Source organism: Capricornis sumatraensis, chromosome 18, assembly GCF_032405125.1.
Source record: "Capricornis sumatraensis isolate serow.1 chromosome 18, serow.2, whole genome shotgun sequence".
In the NCBI taxonomy this organism is placed as follows: Eukaryota; Metazoa; Chordata; class Mammalia; order Artiodactyla; family Bovidae; genus Capricornis; species Capricornis sumatraensis.
Window position 1 is genome coordinate 28,969,918 of NC_091086.1, and position 17,032 is coordinate 28,986,949.

Sequence of the window (17,032 nt, forward strand, 5' to 3'; positions counted from 1 at the left end):
AGATACAGAGGGCTGACTGCCCTTGGGGACCTGTTAAAGCTCATCCATATTCCTGGTATCTGTGTTGTGGGGCCAGAAGAAAGGGTGTGGAAGAAACCCCAAACTTGAAAAATCCATGTGAAAAGGATTTAAGTAAACAACCTAGCTGCTTGATATGGATTTGAAGACTCTCTGACATTCATGATGTAATCAATATTTTTCCCTTTTGTGAGAAAACAAGTGTCATTAAATAAAAAACGTATTGCTCTCTATTACTCTTAAAGAAGTCACACTAATCACTCCAGTTACCTTCCCCGTAAGATAAAGTGTTCCTAATACAACAAGGGTAAAGAAAATGTAGTGGTGGCATAACTTCACTGGAAATCTATGGTAACGAGAGTATAGCATTAGTGCAGGCAGACAGACAAAGCAGAGGAAGACAATGGAGAGCTTAAAAATGTAACCGTGGCATTTGACAAAGGCAGCACCGCAGAGCAATCTGGAATGGACAGATAGATGGTTCCTAAGGTAGTATGAGAAAGCTGGATCACTGTACAAAGACAAACTGAGCTTGATCCTGCATGCTTACTATATGCTAAGGGGATTCAAATTGGATTTTACAACCTATTAACCTAATAGAATATGAAAGGACTCTATGAACCAGGGGGAAAGCTTTTTAAGCAAGACCCAAAAATATAAACATGAGATAAAGAAACAATTATTGTCACTGCATAAAATTTGAAGATTTCTGTTCAATGAAGTATAAACTTAGACAAATGACTAAGAGGAGATATCAGCAATGACTAAAATCTACAGGGCATTAAAACTAAAATATACAAACAACAAAGACCAACTGTATACACAGTGAACTATACTCAATATTTTGTAATAACCTATAAGGGAAAAGAATCTGTAAAATATATGTGTGTGTGCGTGTGTGTTTTAAATCACTTCAGGTCTGTCCAACTCTTTGCGACCCCCACAGACTGCAGCCCACCAGGCACCTCTGTTAGTGGGATTCTCTAGGCAAGAACACTGGAGTGGGTTGCCATTTCCTCCTCCAGGGAATCTTCCTGATCCAGAGATCTAACCCACATCTCATGTCTCCTGCACTGGCAGGCAGATTCTTTACCACTGAGCCACCTGGGAAGCCGTCATAAAAGTATATATGCATATATATATATATATATACACACACACACACACACAGATACATTCATATACAACTGAATCACTTTGCTATACACCTGAAACTAACATAAATATTTCAATTAAAAACAAAAAACTATTCTGAATGGGAGAAAATAATAGCAAATGAAGCAACTGACAAACAACTAATCTCAAAAATATACAAGCAACTTATGCAGCTCAATTCCAGAAGAATAAACGACCCAATCAAAAAATGGGCCAAAGATCTAAATAGACATTTCTCCAAAGAAGACATATGGATGGCTAACAAACACATGAAAAGATGCTCAACATCACTCATTATCAGAGAAATGCAAATCAAAACCACAATGAGGTACCACTTCACACCAGTCAGAATGGCTGCGATCCAAAAATCTGCAAGCAATAAATGCTGGAGAGGGTGTGGAGAAAAGGGAACCCTCTTACACTGTTGGTGGGAATGCAAACTAGTACAGCCACTATGGAGAACAGTGTGGAGATTCCTTAAAAAATTGCAAATAGAACTACCTTATGACCCAGCAATCCCACTGCTGGGCATACACACCGAGGAAACCAGAATTGAAAGAGACACATGTACCCCAATGTTCATCGCAGCACTGTTTATAATAGCCAGGACATGGAAACAACCTAGATGTCCATCAGCAGATGAATGGATAAGAAAGCTGTGGTACATATACACAATGGAGTACTACTCAGCCGTTAAAAAGAATTCATTTGAATCAGTTCTGATGAGATGGATGAAACTGGAGCCAATTATACAGAGTGAAGCAAGCCAGAAAGAAAATCACCAATACAGTATACTAACACATATATATGGAATTTAGAAAGATGGGAATGACGACCCTGTATGCAAGACAGGAAAAAAGACACAGCTGTGTATAACGGACTTTTGGACTCAGAGGGAGAGGGAGAGGGAGAGGGTGGGATGATTTGGGAGAATGGCATTCTATCATGTATACTATCATGTAAGAATTGAATCGCCAGTCTATGTCTGACGCAGGATACAGCATGCTTGGGGCTGGTGCATGGGAATGACCCACAGAGATGTTATGGGGAGGGAGGTGGGAGGGGGGTTCATGTTTGGGAATACACGTAAGAATTAAAGATTTTAAAATTAAAAAAAAAAAAAAGAACTGAAAAAAAAAAAAAAAAAGCTAGAGGGATTTCCCCAGTGGTCCAATGGTTAAGACTCTACGCTTTCAATGCAAGGGACATGGGTTCAATCCCGGTTGGGAACTATGATCTCACACGCTGTGCAGTGCAGCCAAAAAAGAAAAGCTAGAATCTACGAAAAGTTTCTGTAAATCAGCAGGAATAAAATTGGAAACTGATTATAAAAATAGATAAAAGATATGAATAGGCAATTTGAAGTAAAGGAAGCCCAAAGGGCTAACAAATAATAAAAAGATACTCAACATCACTAGTAAGCTGATATATCAAAATTGAAGCAAAAATGATACACCATTTTACACCCATCAAATTGGCAAAAATTGGAAAAGATGCATATCAGTTTGGCAAGGATACGGAGAAGTAATGTAAACTGGTGCAGGTATTCTGGAAGGCATTCTGGCAGAATTCAGTAAAAATGTCAGTGCATGCCTCAGACTCACTTATCTCAGGGAATATACATACCAAAGAAATTCTTGCATGGATCTGAAGGAGAGTTATCCAGGGACATTTGTTGCAGTGTTTATGGTCGAAGTATGCTAGGGGATGGGTACATAAAATGTAGTGAATTGAAATGCTATGCAGGTAGAAGCAAGATATGTTCAGCAATATGGGTACCTCATAGAAAATTAATGCTGAGGAAAAAAAGAACTAGAACAGAAAACATAGCAAGTATCATTTGTGTAAATTAAAAACACAGAGATATACTGTATAAAACTATGTATTTCACAAGAACATATGCATATTTTATAATCTGTATTAAACACATTAGAGTGAGGAGAGGAACATGGGATTTAGATTGAGGTTAAAGAAAACAAAATAGACCAGGAATAACCATTACATAAATGATGTTGATATTAAGCAATGAATTGAGAGGTATGATTAAATTTTCTATAACCGAGGTCTAATATGAAAGTAGAAGATAAATGATGAAAACATATGCTTACTGAGCAATAACCACCTTGAAAATATTACAGTAAAAGTGATAGATAATTACAACAAACATAGTAAAGATATATTTAGGAAAAACTGCATTACTGGATATTTAAAGATGACATGCACCAAAGGATTTTGGAAGGGGGAAAAAGAAAGCAAACAAATACCATAAATATGTTATTCTTTCTAAGTCAATTTATAGCTTAATATCATTCCAATCAAAACACCAATAGGATTTTTCTCAGAAGAAGATAAAGCTGATGGAAAGTTCATAAGGTCTCAGAACATACCTTCAAAAAGAAGAACAAAGAGAAGACAGTAGTTTTCAAGATGGCAAATGATAGTATGATACAACAAAAATTTATATAATGGCACAAAACAGATCCACATAAGTGAATAGAAATTTCAGAAATAGAACATTATTACATACCATAATTAAATATAGAATTAAAAATATATTGCAAAATAAAGGCAAAGGAAAGAAAGATTTCATAAGACAACTAGATTATAATCTAGTGAAAATTAAGTGAGAACCATAACTTATATAAGTACCAAAATAAATTTGAAGAATATTTTCTTTTTTAAATCAACTCGTGTAAGTAATTTACATGTAGTGTTCCATTCACTCTTAACAATAACTGTGGTGATGGTGATTTAGTCGCTAAGTCATGTCTGACTCTTGCCATACCATGGACTGTATCCTGCCAGGCTCCTCTCTCTGTGGGATTCTCCAGGTGAGGATACTGGAGTGGGTTGCCATTTCCTCCAGAGGATCTTCCTGACCCAGGAATTGAACCCTGGTCTCCTGCATTGCAGGCAGATTCTTTACCAACTGAGCTATGAGGGAACCCCCAATAACTCTGTAAATAGACATAATCATTATAATAATTTCATAGATGAAAAACTGAGGCAAAGAAAATTAAGAAAAAATTTTTGACTGTATTTTTGGTTTGCTTTCTGTAAATATCATTAGTCAGCCTAACACAAATGTCTCCAAAGTGTCTCTATTCCTTTTGTTGGTTGGAATGAAAGTCATTCTCTCCCAGAGGTTTTCTTCCTTCTGTGCCCAACCTGTGAAGAAAATCAATTTCTGCTGTCAATCCAGGCCCTAACAATGACTATATAAATTGGCTATACCTTGAGGGAAAATTTACTGGAGATCTAAGTAAGATCTTTGGGCACTCCAAGACTTTCATTTAAATCCAGTCTTGAATGCAAGTATTGTAATGGTATGCAGAGTGTTTCTTAGGGCTATTTCCAAAGGAAAAAAATAGGTCTACTGAAGGTCCTAATAATGGGATTTTGTTCTGAAGACTGATTTTGGCAACTGAAGAAGTTTGTATGCCTTTGCTATGACGATTAAAAGAACCAATGCTATCATCTCTCATGAGATCCAAAATCAATGTTCTTTAAATTTTGTTACTTTCCTTGATTATTCTACTAAATTGTTTTTGTCCCCCTCAAATTGTGCTTTAAATCTGTATCTTTTTGGCCAGGAGCTATGTGAGTGTATTTGTCTGTGCTTTCTATAGGACAGATACCACAGATAATTTTTTCAAAGGAGAAATGACAGCATGAAAAGCACATCAGAGTTCTGTTAGCTCATGGCTTCAGCTTCCCATTGTGTATGTAGCTTTGTTTCCAGAAGAATTAGTTGCTTATAATTTAAGAATGCAGCTGCTGCTGCTGCTAAGTCCCTTCAGTGGTGTCCGACTCTGTGCGACCCTGTAGATGGCAGCCCACCAGGCTCCTCCATCCCTGGGATTCTCCAGGCAAGAATACTGGAATGGGTTGCCATTTCCTTCTCCAATGCATGCATGCATGCTAAGTCGCTTCAGTCGTGTCCGACTCTGTGCGACCCCATAGACGGCAGCCCACCAGGTTCCTCTGTCCTTAGGATTTCCCAGGCAAGAATACTGGAGTGGGTTGCTGTTTCCTTCTCCAATAACTTAAGAATATATAAACATAAATTTAACCGAGCAGGTATCAGGTATCACTGAAATTGCAGTATGAAAATTATCTCTCTCTCCTTTGGGGAGAAAAATTAAAATGAAAGTACTGTGGTTAAAAACTAGAACAAAATGAAAAGCACTGGTAGAGTAAGATCAATGAAGCGAAAATATCATATGCATGGGGATTATAGCAAGGCACTTCCCAAATTAAAGTTAATGAGAAATGAAATTGGGTAGATTCAAGAATGTAATGGATGAGTTCAACCACTTGTACAAATGATATAACAAAGAAATTGTCTTTAATATTAACTGAAGAATTAAGAAAATATCCAAATCCAGTCAAAGAGTCTTGTGTTTCAGGAAGGCATGTTAAATGTTGTGACCCAGAAAATATCAGCTAGGGGTCAAAAATTCAAAGACTCAAAGAGAATATAAAGACTCAGGCAGTTAATATAAATATAAATCAAGATGAAATTTAAAAAAAATAGCAACCTACTGGGGGCTTCCTTGGTGGTCCAGTGGCTAAGACTTCTTGCTCCCAATACAGGGAGCCCAGATTTCATCCTTGTCAAGAAACTAGATCCCACACACCACAGCTAAGAGCTTGCATGCCTCAGCTAAAGATCCCACATGCTGCAACGAAGTGCTTCATATTCTTTAAAGTCATTGAAGAATAGCAACCTACCGATTGAGATATTTGCAAACCATAGATTCTATGAGGCTAATATCTAGAATATAGTTTTTAAAAAATCTGTGAATTCTCTGACAGTCCAGTGGTCTGCCCCTTTCCGCCATCTTTCTGTGCCACCAGAATGGTGGCTGATGCTCTCAAGAGTATCAACAATGCCAAAAAGAGAGGCAAAGGCCAGGTCCTTATTAGGCCGTGCTCCAAAGTCCTCGTCAGGTTTCTAACTGATGAAGAAGCATGGTTACATTGGCGAATTTGAAATCATTGATGATCACAGGGCTGGGAAAATTGTTGTGAAACTCACAGGCAGGCTAAACAAGGGAGGGGTATCAGCCTCAGATTTGATGTGCACCTCAAAGATCTAGAAAAAGGGCAGAATAACCTGCTGCCATCCTGTCAGCTTGGTTTCACTGTACTGACAACCTCAGCTGGCATCATGGACCATGAAGTAGCAAGACGAAAACATACAGGAGGGAAAATCCTTGGATTCTTTTTCTAGGGATGTAATACATACAAATAAAATGCCTCAGAGGACTCTGGTGCTTCCTTAAGTCATTTTGAACTTAGCAAAGAGCATCTTCAGGAGTATACAGACTTTGTGTTAATTGGTGAATGCTGTTTCCTTGAAGTACAAGAAAGTTTTGACTTGGTGTAACTTTCACCATCACCCTTGTGGCTCACCAGAGGAAGGTGTGTCTGGCCCTGGATGGTTGACTCTGGTTTGGGGTCCAGATGGTGAAGCTGCCTCTTCTGGAGTCTTAAATTAACCCTTGAATGAGTGGTGCCTTTCCTATTTTTAGCTTGACAGAATATACATTTCATGCCCTAAAAACATGATAACAGTTATAGTTGACTATGTAAGTACTCAAAAGGAAGCAGATAATTAGAGCCCTACAGCTCGCTAAGACTCAAAGTAAATTTGGATGGCATATCAGGGACATCCCAGCAGTATGTGCTTATAAAATGTCATTCTTTTTGAAAAACCAGTACTGTAAACCTATCACCACGTGTATTCTGGAATTGGGCAGAATTAGGGTTGCTCAGAGTCGGACATGACTGAGCAATTTCACTTTCACTTTTCACTTTCACTTTTCACTTTCATGCGTTGGAGAAGGAAATGGCAACCCACCTCAGTGTTCTTGCCCGGAGAATCCCAGGGACAGTGAGCCTGGTGGGGTGCGGTCTATGGGGTCGCACAGAGTCGGACACGACTGAAGCGACTTAGCAGCAGTAAGAGCAGTGCTGTGCAGTATGCATCTAACAAGAGCCTCATGTGTATTCAAAACTTCTGGAAGCCACATTAAAGCAAGTAAAGAGACACTTTTTTTCCTTGAAATAACATTTTGTGTTCAAAAGTGAAAATTTCACCATATAGATAATGTGGGGAAAAAAAAAAAAAGACTCTGTGGCCTCACTGCTGAGGGCCCAGTTTCAATCCCTGGCTCGGAAACTAAGATCCCATAAGCCGTGAGGCATGGTCAAACAAACAAAAAACCTGTAACTCAACAATAATTTAAAAACACAAAAAATCCAGTTAAAAAAATGGTTAAAGAACTTGGGCTTTCCTTGTGACTCAGCTACTAAAGAATTCGCCTGCAATGTGGGAGACCTGGATTTGATCCTGGGTTGGGAAGATACCCTGGAGAAGGGAAAGGCTACCCACTCCAGTGTCCTAGCCTGGAGAATTCCATGAACTGTATAGTCCATGGGGTCTCAAAAAGTCGAACAAGACTGAGCGACTTTCACTTTCATTTAAAGAACTTGACTAGATATTTCTAAGAATGTCTACAAAAACCCAATAAGTAAATGAAAAAACACTCAATATTACTAACTGTTACAAAAATGTAAATTGAAACCACACTGAGATAGTTTTTCACACCCATTAGAATGACTACTATTTAAGAAGCAGAAAATAAACGCTGGCAAGGATATGGAGAAATTGGAATTCTTGTGTACTGCTGGCAGGAATGTAAAGGGGAGTCATTGTGGAAAACAATATAATAGCTCATCAAAAAATTCAAAATAGAATTACCATATGATTTCAGCAATTCCACTTCTGGGTAAGTATATACCCAAAAGAATTGAAAGCAGGTACTCAAAAGATTGGAGAAGGCAATGGCACCCCACTCCAGTACTCTTGCCTGGAAAATCCCATGGACGGAGGAGCCTGGTGGGCTGCAGTCCATGGGGTCGCTAAGGGTCGGACACGACTGAGCGACTTCACTTTCACTTTTCACTTTCATGCATTGCAGAAGGAAATGGCAACCCACTCCAGTGTTCTTGCCTGGAGAATCCTAGAGACGGGGGAGTCTGGTGGGCTGTCGTCTCTAGGGTCACACAGAGTTGGACACGACTGAAGCGACTTAGCAGCAGCACTCAAAAGATAGGGTGCCCCTGATGGCTCAGAGGATGAAGAATCCCCCTGGAATGCAGGAGACACATGAGACATGGGTTCAATCTCTGGGTCAGCAAGATCCCCTAGAGGAGGGAATGCCAATCCACTCCAGTACCATCACCTGGAAAATCCTATGGACAGAGGAGCCTGGTGGGCTAAGTCCATGGGGTCTCCAAGAGTCAGACCCGAATTAGCAACTCAACACGCATGCACACACACACTCATTCAAAAGATATTTGTACACCCGTGTTCATAGCAGCGTTATTTACAAGAGCCAAAAGATGAAGGCAACCGAGGTGTCAATCAACAGGTGACTAGATAAACAAAATGTGGTATATGCATACAATGAAACATTATTCAGCCTTAAAAGGAGGAAATTCAGACACATACTGCCACAGTGGTGAATCTTAAGGAAACTATGCTAAGAGAAGCCAGTCACCAAAAAGTAAATATTGGATCATTGCATTTGTTTGAGGTACCTTGAGCAGTCAGACTCATAGAGATAGAAAGTATAATGTGGTTGCCAAGAACTTGAGGAAGAGAGTAATAACAGGGACTTGTTTTTAATGGGTGCAGAGTTTCAGAACGGCAAGATAAAAAGAGTTCTGGAGATTAGCTGCCCAACTGCTAAACTGTCTACTTAAAAATAGCTAAGAGGACAAAATTTATGTTCTGTGTATCTTATCACAATTAAAAACAGCAGCAACAACAACAACATTATACCTGTCAGTAGACTTCAGTGAAGGAGAGACAATTAGAAGTGAGAAATAAGATAATCACACATATGTATTAGCTGATGATAAGCTAACGTCAGAGGTTTCTTGGGTTTAGATAATTTTTGCTGTACAGGAATGTGGGTCCAGTGTTGTCTAATGCTCTAGTACTTTTTAACTCTGAAATTTCATTAAAATATCCTGACAATTATCATTAACCAATTTAAATCTTTTAACAATTCTGTGCAAAGATGAGCAAAGTGTTGACAAACGTAGAAGCTAGGTGATGGGCATACAGTGACTCACTATATACCCCTTCTCCTTTTCTGTATGTTTGAAATTCTTACAGTAAAAAGTTAAAAAAAAGGAAGCCTATCTCGGCCAAATAAAATATGTCAGCTAGCCATGGGCTATAAATTATAATTATAGTGCTAAGCACTATAGAACACAAGTTACGTGAGGGCAGGGATCTCACCTCAGTGACTTGAATGGTGCTGGGAACACAGTAGAAAGTCAGTTCATGTTTGTGCAATTAATAAATGAATGAAGGAAACATACCTTTTAATAGTGCCTGTGCAGGTGTTGTGTTCGACACTTTACACTATTGCTGTATAATTGTGCTTTATTTTTTTCTAAAGAAATATTTAGCATATACAGAATGGTCTGCATTGCCTGTATAAAAGATCAGTTAAAAAAAGTTCAGAGAGACTGGTTTTTTTCCTATTGCTTCATAAACTTAGTGGCTTAACAACACATATACATTATCTTAAAATTTTGGAGGTCAGAAATCCCAATTGGTCTAAATGAGTCAGAATCAAGATGTTTAGCAGGGCTGTGTTCCCTCTGGAGGCCCCATGGGAGAATCTATTTCCTTGCCTTTTCCAGTTTCTACAAGCTGCTTGCAGTCCCTGACTTGTGGCTGCTTCCTTTATCTTCAAATCCAGCAACGGCTGATTCAGTCTTTCTCACCTTGTGTCACTCTGACACTGAGACTTCCACCTGCCTCTTTCATGTTTAAAGACACTGTGAGTATTGGCCCTCCAAGATAATCTGAAATAATCTCTCTCTCTCTTTTTAAGGTCTGCTGATTAGCAGTCTGACTAGTGTTGCACTCAATATGCCAGCAAATGTGGAAAACTCAGCAGTGGCGGCAGGACTGGAGATGGTCAGTTTTCATTTCAGTCCCAAAAAAGGTCAATGCCAAAGAATGCTCAAACTACCACACAATTGCACTCATCTCACGCGCTAGTAAAGAAATACTCAAGATTCTCCAAGCCAAGCTTCAACAGTATGTGAACTGTGAACTTCCAGATGTTCAAGCTGGATTTAGAAAAGGCAGAGGAACCAGAGATCAAATTGCCAACATCCGTTGGATCATTGAAAAAGCAAGAGAGTTCCAGAAACACATCTACTTCTGCTTGATTGACTATGCCAAAGCCTTTGACTGTGTGGTCACAACAAACTGGAAAATCCTGAAAGAGATGGGAACACCAGACCACCTAACCTGCCTTTTGAGAACTCTGTATGCAGGACAGGAAGCAACAGTTAGAACTGGACATAGAACAACAGACTGGTTCCAAATAGGAAAAGGAGTATGTCAAGGCTGTATATTGTCACCCTGCTTATTTAACTTCTATGCAGAGTACATCATGAGAAATGCTGGGCTGGATGAAGGACAAGCTGGAATCAAGATGGCTGGGAGAAATATCAATAACCTCAGATATGCAGATGACACCACCCTTATAGTAGGTAGTGAAGAAGAATTAAAGAGCCTCTTGATGAAAGTGAAAGCAGAGAGTGAAAAAGTTGGCTTAAAGCTCAACATTCAGAAAATGAAGATCATGGCATCTGGTCCCACCACTTCATTGGAAATAGATGGGGAAACAGTGGAAATAGTGACAGACTTTATTTTGGGGGGCTCCAAAATCACTGCAGATGGTGACTGCAGCCAGGAAATTAAAAGACGCTTGCTCCTTGGAAGAAAATCAACCTAGACAGCATATTAAAAAGCAGAGACATTACTTTGCCAATAAAGGTCCATACAGTCAAAGCTATGGTTTCTCCAGTAGTCATGTATGGATGTGAGAGTTGGACTACAAAGAAACCGGAGCGCCAAAGAATTGATGCTTTTGAACTGTGGTGTTGGAGAAGATTCTTGAGAGTCCCTTGGACTGCAAGGAGATCCAACCAGTCCATCCTAAAGGAAATCAGTCCTGAGTATTCATTGGAAGGACTGATGCTGAAACTGAAGCTCCAATACTTTGGCCATCTGATGTGAACAGCTGACTCATTTGAAAAGACCCTGACGCTGGGAAAGATTGAAGGCAAGAGGAGAAGGGGACGACAGAGGATGAGATGGTTGGATGGTATCACCAACTCAACGGACATGAGTTTGAGTAAACTCCAGGAGTTGGTGATGGACAGGGAGGCCTGGTGTGCTGCAGTCCATGGGGTCACAAAGAGTCAGACACGGCTGAGCAACTGAACTGAACTGAACTGATTAGCAATCTTAATTCCATCTATTATCTTTAATTCCCCTTTTACATAGAACACAACAGGACTTAAAGGTTCCAGGGATTAAGATATAGACATCTTTGGAGAGGGAATTATTCTGTCTTCTCAGGGCTAAAGTGGGTATCATGCCTCCATATCTGAGCAGCCAAAAGGGCACACTAGCCATTGAGAGGATCCCCCTAATAATGCAGACTGCTGTCCCTGTCTTCCATACCTAGATGTATCTGTCTTTAATACATATGTGTATCTTTCTTTCACAGATCTGTTTTTTTTACAGCTTGATCACAATACATATTAAAACCATATAATTTCCCTTTTACTAATACCACGTTCAAACAGTTATATGTATATGTACTTATGCATATATATTTTCAAGACACAGAGTATTCTGTCCAGGCAATATTAATACATTCTCCATTTGGCAGTTGCACATTTAGGATGCTGGTTCTAGCTTTTTGTACATTTCCTGGAGAATGAGAAGTTCATTCTCTTGGAATATACAAAAAGATGGAGTTTTTGAGGACTCAATTCTAGATTGTGGTGAACACAGCAAAGTTCGGCCATTATATGTGGCTATTCCCCAGTCACCATCTGTCTCTCTCACTGGACATTTCTTATAAACAAAGCAAAGACATCATAAATGGAAAGTCATCTTAAATGGAAGTTGAAATGAGTTCTGGCTTTTATACAAAGATGACATCATAGACAAAGGATAACACAGACTATCATGATATCAAAACAAAAGCAAGGACTTTTAAGGCCAAGAAGGCAAATGGAAAGACAGCCACAGCCTGCAGAAGGCCACTAGTTACCGGTCTTCTTGAAGTATAACACACTGTGACTCTAAAGGAACCGCAAGAGCCAAGGAATATACTAGGAACAACACACAAAGATGGAGAACAGCACACTGGTTTTTCCTATAGCTGCCAAGGTCAACAAGCCTTGGATCAAGCATTCTCTGAAAAATCCTCACAACATTGACATGGCTGAAACTGACATCCTGATCAGGCGTGATGGAACATACATTCACCTGGCCCTTGATTCCAGTGACTTAGTGCTGCCAGCAGGGACTTCACTGGTGGTCCAGTGGCTGAGACTCCACGCTCCCAATGCAGGGAGCCCAGGTTTGATCCCTGGTCAGGGAACTAGATCCCACATGCTGCAACTAAGCCCCAGAGAAGCCAAATTTTTTGGCTGCACTGGGCCTTCATTGCTGTGTGTGGGCTTTCTCTTGTTGCTGCAAGTGTGGGCTACTCTTTGCTGCAGTGAGTAGGCTCTTCATTGTGGAGGCTTCTCCTGTTGCAGAGCACAGGCCTTCAGAGCATGGATTCAATAGTTGTGGTACAAGGGCTTAGCTGCCCTGTGGCATGCAGAATCTTCCTGGACCAGGGGTTGAACCCATGTCCCCTGCATTGGTAGGCAGGTTCTTATCACTGTACCACCAGGGAAGTCCCCAAACTCTTTAATATGGGCAGCTCATAATATTTTGAGATATTGGTTTCAAATTTCTCCCCATATTTTCCACTTGTTCTTTCCTCATTCAAGCAGATAGCTGGTTCTTCATTTCTGCAACAGGTCAGAAAACACAAGCCCATCAGATATCCTGTATATCTCCCAAATCTCAATCAATCCCATGAGGAACTGAGAGTTTTCCGGAAGTAGAAAGGAAAGAGTGTGTGGGACAAAGGGTTTGGATAAAGCTGTTGAGAGAGGAGATGGTTCTTCATCCAGGGTGCAGAGAGATGTCACAGGCTGCGGGGCAGAGAGGGTACGTCTCTGGAGCTTGTTTGAGTAGTAGAGAGCCCCATGGTGGTCCCAGGCAGCATCTCCAGAGGATGCAGTAAGATTTCCAAGAGAAGTGATTTCAGGGAACATGTAGGGCAGGGACTACAAACTCAAATAGCTGTAAGGCCAAAAAGTTTTCACTAATCAGCCAAAAGGCTCTCAAGCACGAAGCCACTACTTAGCTCCAGCCTAGTGTTGTCATGTGAGAATATGGAATCCAAATTACCATCTCTCTCAATTAAAACAATAAATCTGGATGTTACAAAACAAATCTCCTGATTGTTAATGTTGCAGTTCATTCACATGTCTAAATGCCACTATGTGGGCCAAAATAAAATCATCCACTGAGTCCCATATGTCAAGTGTGACAGGACTGCACAAAGCCACTGGACGGGAACAAGCTATTTGGACAGGAACAAGGGCCGGCTCCACTGTGGTCTGTGCACAGAGAATCAGTGACCAGAGGCCCCTACTCCACCTCTGCAGTGTTGACTTTGTTGGCGCTTTCTTTGTTGAATATACCTAGGTGAAACTAAAGAGCGACTGAGGTTCATTTCTTGTCAGCCCAACATGATTGATCTTGAAGAAATAATTAAATTCATTCATGAAAATTAATGGATTGTGACATATCTTTCAGGTGTGAGTTCAAGGGCTGAGATTCATGCCTGTTACACAATTAAAGGTATAATGGCAACCCACTCCAGTGTTCTTGCCTGGAGAATCCCAGGGACAGGGGAGCCTGGTGGGCTGCCATCTCTGGGGTCACACAGAGTCAGACATGACTGAAGTGACTTAGCAGCAGCAGCAGCAACCCCCCTGTGGTTTAAAAAAACTTCCCTGGTGGCTCAGATGGTAAAGCATCTGCCTACAATGAGGGAGACCTGGATTTGATCCCTGGGTCAGGAAGATCCCCTAGTTAAGGAAATGGCAGCCACTCCAGTGTTCTTGCTTGGAAAATCCCATGGACAGAGGAGCCTGGTTGGCTACCGTCCATGGGGCTGCAAAGAGTTGAACACGACTGAGCGACTTCACTCACTTACTTAACCCCCCTGTGGTCAGGCCTGTGTCCTACTTACAACCTCCTCTCCACTTCAGGCTCCAGTTAACTGAACGCACTCATATCATATTCTTCGATGACAAAGCCAGAATGGTCATTCCCTTTATGTACCCTCACATTCTGCCCAGGGCTGTGCTTACTTTGGTCCTTCTCTTGGAATGCCCTTCCCTACCCTCATTTCTGCCTACAAAAACCTGCCATCTTTTTTAGTTAACTGGAGGATGATTGCTTTACAATGTTGTGTTGGTTTCTGCTATACAGGAATCAGTCCTAACTATATATATATATAGTTATGATATAGTTATATATGTAACTATATACACATTCTCTCCCTCTTGAGGCTGCCCCCATCTCCCATCCTGCTCCTCGAGCTTGTCACAGGGCACTAGGCCGGGCCCCCTGTGTTGTACAGCAGCTTCCCACTGGCTGTCTATTTTATACATGATGGTGCATATAAGTCAACGGTGCTACTGCTTCTGCTAAGTCACTTCAGTCGTGTCCGACTCTGTGTGACCCCATAGATGGCAACCCACCAGGCTCCCCTGTCCCTGGGATTCTCCAGGCAAGAACACTGGAGTGGGTTGCCATTTCCTTCTCCAATGCATGAAAGTTAGAAGTGAAAGGGAAGTCACTCAGTCATGTCTGACTCTTCGCGACCCCATGGACTGCAGCCTACCAGGCTCCTCTGTCCATGGGATTTTCCAGGCTACTCTCTCAATTTGTCCCACCCTCTCCTTCCCCCACTGTGTCCACAAGCCCTTTCTCTACATTTGTATCCCTATTCCTGCCCTGCAAATAGAATTCTGGGCTTCTTCGAAAGGTGATAGGATATATATGAACCCTATCATCTTTAGAAGAAACCCAGGATTCTATTCAGAATCCATCTTTTTCCTGTCTGTTCTCAAGAGCAACTGGCCTTGTCTATACTGTGGCTCTTTAGGGAGTGGCCTTGCCTGACACTGTCATAAACGTTTCCCTGTGCTTTATGGATGAGCCTCGCCTTAAGATTTTTGCTTCTTCCATGGTCTCAGAACAGGCCTGAAAGATGATGGCTGACTGGACTTGAATGACAAAATGTGTTGTGGCTTAGGAGATGCAGCCGTGTGATTTTCCTTGGAGTTTGGAAACCAAACAATGAGTTACATTGTTTCTGCAATGGACACTGCCATGCACACGTAAAGAGTCCTTTCAGAAAGGAAGGACCTATTCCCCCAGCTGCCAGGGGTGTTGGGAGGAGTCAGCCCTGGGCTGTCAGCCTTCTTTGATGATTGCTGGGACTTCAAGAAAACTGTCTCTCTTCAGATCACCTGTCCTTTCAGGGCTGCCCTGCAGCCAATGACTAGGAAATGTGGGGCATACAGACTCTCTGTCCCCAGCTTTGGATAACCCTCAAGGGCCATCGAGCTACAGGATAATTTGCAGGGCCCACTGACGCCCTTGTTGGACCTGATTATCTGCTAGATTTCCCAATCTTGCTTTCCACCTTCCTTTCCTCAGGTGTTGATCCTGAGAGCACTCCCTCATGGAAATCACATGCTAACTTCTGCCACAGAGTCTATTTCTGAGAAACTCAGCTGGAAAAAGATTCCATGTCAATTAGCTACTATTATATTGTAAATTTACTGCGTTCATTCAGACAACAGACATGTCAAATCCACATTAATTATGCTTATTTTGTAATATAAATTCAGTGAAAGAGTAAAAGGAAGGAAAGATGAAGACATAGACTGGGAAAATAGGTAGTGATTACTGAATTGTAAAAGAACATAAATTAGTGTCATGAATTTAAAATGGTTTGTTACTATTTTGTTCCATGAAATAACTTGGTGTGTCAGTGATCATTTCAATAAAATTAACATTGTGTTCAGCAAAATTTACAGAGCATTCTAACAGTTGTGCCATTTGCTTTATGTTTCTCTCCTCAATTTTCTCCAATCGACAGCTCTTTGCCATGAAAGTTTGGGTTTTGGTTTGTTCCCAGGAGCATCCAGGCCAAACATTTTTTTGGGAAAAAAATTAAGTGAATTCCCTTTCAGTAGCTTCATCTCTAAATGTGCTTGACAAAGATAAGGAAGAAGACTCATCTATGTCAAACAAGTGGGCAACAAAGATGCTGGCAAGATTCTTCTACTCTGTTTTGCTCTTGACTGTGAGCAGTAAGTGAGAGCAGAGATAACGTGAAGGTGGCCCCATAGGCTAATGGTGAGCTGGGATGTGCCAAAGGCCTGCAATGAGAGGCCGTGGAGCTACAGGAGGTGGACAGCACAGGAGAGGTCAGGATGCCAATAGGAAAACTGAAAGCTCTTCATTATTAACATTTAAGGGTACAGGTTCTAGATTAGTCTGCTTGGATACAGAATCCTGGTTCTCTCTCTAGCTGTGTAACCTTGAACAAGGTCACTTCACTCTTTTGAACTAGTTTCCTGAAACTTAAAATAAGGATAAGGACAAGTCTTATTCTAAATTAGTCGGGATGAGTAAATGAGTTGTTACCACTAAAGCACCTGGAGCAATGCCCGGCTATGAAAGTGCTTAATGAATGTTAGTGAAAGCGTTAATTGCTCAGTCATGTCTGACTCTTTGCAACCCCATGGACTGTAGCCTGCCCTGCTTCTCTGTCCATGGAATTCTCCAGGCAAGAATAGTAGAGTGGGTAGC